This window comes from Amblyomma americanum, chromosome 1 (assembly GCF_052857255.1).
Source record: "Amblyomma americanum isolate KBUSLIRL-KWMA chromosome 1, ASM5285725v1, whole genome shotgun sequence".
In the NCBI taxonomy this organism is placed as follows: Eukaryota; Metazoa; Arthropoda; class Arachnida; order Ixodida; family Ixodidae; genus Amblyomma; species Amblyomma americanum.
The window spans coordinates 145,663,349-145,669,784 of NC_135497.1; positions in this window are offsets into that span (position 1 = coordinate 145,663,349).

Below are 6,436 nucleotides of genomic sequence, written 5' to 3' on the forward strand. Positions count from 1 at the left end.
GCAGTGTCTCATACATTTAGCTCTGTTTGCGTCACAAAATAAAGGAGTTTTTATGTGAGCTGTTGACTTAAAACGCGTGCGTACGCTTATTGTCGTTGTGGCTTGAGATATACGTACTGTTTGGCTCGTTTATAAGGACTGGGGTTGTCACCGTCTTTAAACCTTGCTTGAAGCGGGTTCGCGAACGCCTGAATGGCGGACAGCACTATGCCTTTCCCTCAGCGAGGTGCCCCAGCCTTCAAGAGTGCATGGCGAAGCCTTACCTCGCAGGTACAAAAAAAAAATACAGAGAGAGGCATGTTTTTAGCTTGGGTCGCAGAAAAGAGCGTGTTAAAACTGATGAGGAAATTTTTCCAACGGAAGACTCCGGTTATAGTGTTGGCCTGTCAACGTTTATCTAGTTCATACACTTGTGAGCTTCGTTCAAAAAGCGTCGCGGGCAAGGCCGCCGCGACAGCAAATCGCCTTTTGGGGCGCAAAAATGTACTTGTTTTCAAGCGCTGGAACGAACGTTTGCCTTGGAGGGTCGACGACCTTACGAACGCGGGCGCTGACAGCGGCCGCTTCTGTCTTTTTAGTGCGCCATTCCCTGCGCCATTCCCCGTGTGTGTGTGTGTGTGTGTGTGTGTGTGTGTGTGTGTGTGTGTGTGTGTGTGTGTGTGTGTGTGTGTGTGTGTGTGTGTGTGTGTGTGTGTGTGTGTGTGTGTGTGTGTGTGTGTGTGTGTGTGTGTGTGTGTGTGTGTGTGTGTGTGTGTGTGTGTGTGTGTGTGTGTGTGTGTGTGTGTGTGTGTGTGTGTGTGTGTGTGTGTGTGTGTGTGTGTGTGTGTGTGTGTGTGTGTGTGTGTGTGTGTGTGTGTGTGTGTGTGTGTGTGTGTGTGTGTGTGTGTGTGTGTGTGTGTGTGTGTGTGTGTGTGTGTGTGTGTGTGTGTGTGTGTGTGTGTGTGTGTGTGTGTGTGTGTGTGTGTGTGTGTGTGTGTGTGTGTGTGTGTGTGTGTGTGTGTGTGTGTGTGTGTGTGTGTGTGTGTGTGTGTGTGTGTGTGTGTGTGTGTGTGTGTGTGTGTGTGTGTGTGTGTGTGTGTGTGTGTGTGTGTGTGTGTGTGTGTGTGTGTGTGTGTGTGTGTGTGTGTGTGTGTGTGTGTGTGTGTGTGTGTGTGTGTGTGTGTGTGTGTGTGTGTGTGTGTGTGTGTGTGTGTGTGTGTGTGTGTGTGTGTGTGTGTGTGTGTGTGTGTGTGTGTGTGTGTGTGTGTGTGTGTGTGTGTGTGTGTGTGTGTGTGTGTGTGTGTGTGTGTGTGTGTGTGTGTGTGTGTGTGTGTGTGTGTGTGTGTGTGTGTGTGTGTGTGTGTGTGTGTGTGTGTGTGTGTGTGTGTGTGTGTGTGTGTGTGTGTGTGTGTGTGTGTGTGTGTGTGTGTGTGGCAGGCTGCTCACCTGCCCACAACCTGCCGTCCACCCTGTCAGGCGGCAGTCCATTTAATCGTGGGAGGCTGCTCGGGAGGAGCAACCTGGTTTGCAAACCAACCCGAGCAACCCAAGTCGCACCGATAGCAACAGCTGCCATACCACCTGCCTTGTGCCGAGGCGCCGCTGCTCACCTGCCCACCGGGTTGGTTACTTGCCATGTTGTAGCCGGTGGTAACCAGGCGAGAACCTGGGGCACAAATTAGGCGGCACCGCCCCTATGCTTACCGACCTATGCAGAATGAGGAGCAGCGGTTAGGAGAACGTGATTCGAATGATGCTTGCACAGTATCTAAACGGAAGAAGTTAGGGTGCTAATAGGTGGTAGTCTGGTGCCACCTAGTACTTCATAGCTCCAACCGACAATTGACGTCATTCTAGTGCACATATCCGCATTTGGCCTAATTACCCAAATAGACTGACATTTTTTTTTCATTGTTTCTTTAGTGTGCCCATCCCAACCACCTCGGGCAGCTTCACACTCTAGGGCGATTCAGACCTTACGAGAAGACGACGTCGCGGCAGTGCCATGTTGTAAGGACGGTCAATCCGGGCCACTGCACGGGGTCCACTGCGCCGGCGCTCGGCGGTGAAGCATATCGCGCAGTTTGAACCTGTGTTGTCCGTTGCGGGGGGCGAGTGTTTCGCGCGACCTGGCCCGATATTGGTACAGTACGTCCAAGAAACTATGTTTTGCCAGGTGCGTGAATTAGATTTGCGTCTGCATCATGTTACGATGTTTCTTTTGATTCTGGAGGAAGTGCAATTCATTGCAGCGCGATTAACACGCTCCGACGCTCCTTTCCTTGCAACGAGTCCTTCCTGTTGACGGGCTACCAGGAAAACCAGGAAAACGGTATAGGAGCCATCTTTCTGAAGTATTAACATTCAGTTCCCTTTTGCATATAAAAAATACACTTCACTAAGATGCACAAAAGAACGCCCACTTGTGTGCATGCGAAATGCGCGCATTACCGCGTTATTTATTGAAAATTTACCACTATAGTCTGGAGCACCCGAAGCAAGGTGCATACGTAGTCATAGTAGTGGTTTATTAACGCAAAAAGTGCAAAAAGAATCTATGACATCTTAAGCTCCCGAGCTGCGGCCGGCGGAAATCAGGGAACAGGGAGAGGATAGCAAGAAATAAACACTATTTGTAATGATTACAAAAATATGTGTTAAAATATGCGTCCTGTAAGGAACGTACGCGGAAGTTTTCTATGCAGACTGATCGCAGCGCCGTATGTAACATAGAGGCTTTGAGTGGAGGAAGTAGTTTTGAACTGAACGACGCCACCGAAGCGGTCCGGAAGTGAGTGCCTCAGCGGCACCAAGAATAGCACGAAGGGGCTGAAAAGGACGCCGCCAAGTGATGCAAAGCAGATGTAAACAAGAACACCCCCCTCAAAACGAAAAATATTCTTCACGCTGCCAAAAGTACGTTGAAGTTCAAGAGGAGAAAGGATAGAATCCAGTTTCTCGGAATATATATTGTGTTCTACACTGCCAATAATTTTAAGCATACACTATACGTGTCGCTACCTTCTCACATCCTCTCTGTGTGTTGTCTGTGACGTGCTTGACCAAGAATCACAGATCTGACCGCTGCAGATATGCCGGCAATCCTCCTTAGTGTTTCCCAAAATTAGAGGCGGCGTCGCTAACGCTATACGAAAGGAAAAATTTTCTGCTCTTGATGACAGGAGAGAGACATTACGATGAAAGCCGAGGTGCGAAGGCCGTCTCGCACTTCCGCCGCGAAGTGAGAGGCGGATGAAAGGGGCTGAAACGTGGGAGACAAAAATAGGTGCAGCCAGGCATACTACGCACGGTGTACACAGTACGTGCGTGTATGGGCCTTCAAACCTGCTTGTGCTCCATTCTGCGCTGTTGCAACACACCATCCTGCTGAACGCTGCAAATGCCACTGCATGCTCGGGGACAGGACACGCACTTCACAAGATTCACGCAGCGTGCGCAATCAAACCGCCCCGCGCAAAAGTCTAAAATCGGCTACTTCACATTCTTTCATTTCAGACTACAGCAAGGCACCGAGGCAAAGGCCCGGTATTTGAGAGGCCGCCCGTCGAACGGGACCTTTGGGCGGGCTTGCTCCACAGTATGACGTCATATGCGGGCACACGCGAAAGCGGAGCCAAAATGAAGTGGACAGGGCGCTGTGGCGCAACCCACGAGGAATGAGCAGGCGTGGCGTCCCCATGTGCGACTGCACAGCGCCGACACGGTTATGCACGAACGCGTCACGCCTCCGACTTCTCCCGAGGTCTCTCGTGGCAACAGCGTGGATCACAGTGTTTCGTTTAGGCTCAGTTCAATTTTCGCCTCTGGAGTTGCGGTACCTTGCCTTATTAATCACTTTTTCGTTACGTCTTGCCCTCTTACTTCATTGATAGGATTTCTTGCACGTACGCATTTAGAAATTATTTATTCACTCCTGTGTTCTTTGGGGAAAGCGAGCAGTGGACTAGTGAGCGGCCGTTATAACATTTTTTTTTGTCGTTTGGACCCTACTTTTAACAAACCTCATTTCTGTTCAGTTTTTTAATTTAGTCCGTGAAATTTATCTCCTAATGTCTATAGAGCTTAATACGACAGACCCTAGAGATAAATTTCGTTGCCACATAGACATCAGCGGCTGCCATTACATTCTCTTTTTCTTGCAATTACAGTTCTTCAGATGTTGCCGCATTGGCATTTTTCCTACACTAAAACGCTGCATGGCGCAGGGCCAGTTGGTTGATCATAATTGAAATGTACGCGCCACTTAGGAGACAAGACACAAACGAACAGAAGGACGCAAACCCCAAGCGCGAACTTACATCTCTGTGTTTACACATTTTTATAATGACACATATTTTACAAGCAATGCCATGTGTACGCAACCGAGAAGTTTCATCTTGCCCTCTGCACTCTGGCGTGATCATTTCGATCTCGCTTTTTGTAAGCGCAACTGACGGATCGTTTACACACATTCCTTCATCTTGATCGGTCTGGCAGATGTGTCAACACAGGACTACAAAACATCAGAATGACTGCGGTAAAATTGCCCATCCGGGAATTCAAGCGTCGCATTGTAACCGCTGCAAAGGAAAAAGCAAAATGCGAGGCATTGTTTAAAAAAAAGAAACCGATGACAGGCCGTGAAAGAGAGCGAGTTGAAAGAGAAACTGTAAGAATGGTATTTGATTGCAGCAGCAGTTGAAGCAACGTACTTGTGTAAGCGAGCCATCATCGCACGCACGAAGAGCGAAATCGATATGATCGCACTGTAGGGCGGCGAGGGAATGGGCAAGATGAAACTTCTCGATTGCATGCATAAAACTGCTTGTGATGGCGATATTCTGCATGTAGCAAAACGTGTCATCCCAGAGCAATAAACAGTTGTAAGTTGTCTCTTGTGGTGTGCGTCTTTCTGTCTATTTGTGGCTTGTCTCCAAAGTAGCACATGCATTTCATTTATGCAGTTAGGTTGGCGGCTCCCGGGCGGGCATTTAGCACGCCGGCCATCTCATATGGGGGAAGCGTCAATTACGCGTAGTGAAGTCGGATTTTATATACATTACACTGACGGCCGCAGCGCAGGCAAGCTTGAATGCGGGAAGCATATGGAAAAAAAAATGTGCACAACTTTGATAACTAAAATCTAAAATGTGACCAGCGTGGAGCGTTTTCGAGCGTATTTGTACGCCGTCAGCCTGCACTGAACGATAATCGCGTTAATGCCCTTTCTCTAGCGACTTTTGGGCTTTCCATACTTGTCTACATCGCCCACTTGACCTTCAAACTTCCGCTACCTCGACTGTGGCGGCGTCTACAGTCGATCTTGTTTCCGCCTACATTTCCCTTGTCCCTCTCAGCGAGCGTTCCGCGCGCAGTGTTGTGCAGGGTAGATGCGCAGCGTTCCGCCTCTGATGCGAAAGACTGCAGTTCGCGGGCCCCGCACACGGAGATGCGTTTGCAGGTGCTCAGCAGCCGCTGCGGAGCCTTTCTTCGGCCTTTATTGCGTGGTCGACGCCGTATGCTCTTCTCGCTAGCAGAGGAAGAGAAACGCTTTATTTATTCGTGCGCTCATGAATGAATTCAAACATTGACTCCACTTTGGTTCGTCGCCCCCGCTCAAAATGCACATCCTGGATGAGCCTTAAGGCGACCTGCTCCTGAGTGAATGCTAGCTGCTTAGGCGTTAGGCGCCGCGGTTTGGCTGGAACCGTAATGGCATCTCCTCTCGTCTTGACTTGATGTTCTTATCCCTTGCGAGACCAATTCCTGTGGAAAAAACTTCTTCAAAATCTGTTTTCATAGATGCCGGAAGCAAGGTGGCTTCTAGTTGAACCACAGTTTGAAGACACTGGAGTGTAGCTCCGATGATTGTCAAGTTTAAAGTTCTGATGAAATCCGCCCCAATCAGAGTGGTCCTCTCCTGAACCACACAGAACATGACCTGTGCTGTTCTCTCTCTAAATGTTGCAGTGGCTGAAAAACAGGCGACGACCTTGATCGGCCGTCTGGAATAACCAAATAACATTACAGGAGCTACTTGAAGCAATGTTTTCTCCGGAAAATATTTAAGTAGCCCTTTGTGTTCAATGATGGATGCTGCGGAATAAGAGTCCACAATAAATCTTATAACCGCATGTTCTACTCGAAGCTGAATTTATATTGCAGACTTGGTATCTTGTTTATTCAAGTTGAAGACTCGATTTCCCGGAGGTTCCTCGTCGACATCGTTTTCTTGCACCTCTCCGTGCAGTTTGCGAATCGGCGCCTTACGTTGGTTCCAGGCACTCTGCTAATGTCCTATTTTCGAGCAATAAAAACATCTGTCTCTTGCTGGGCAGGTAGACAGTGGTGCGGTGTGTTTACTTGACCCATACCGGAAGCAATGAGTGCTCACTTGTTGTGGCTGAGGTGTTCCTGTCCTTTGTTCATAACGCTGAAGCTAAAGCTCGCTCTGAGT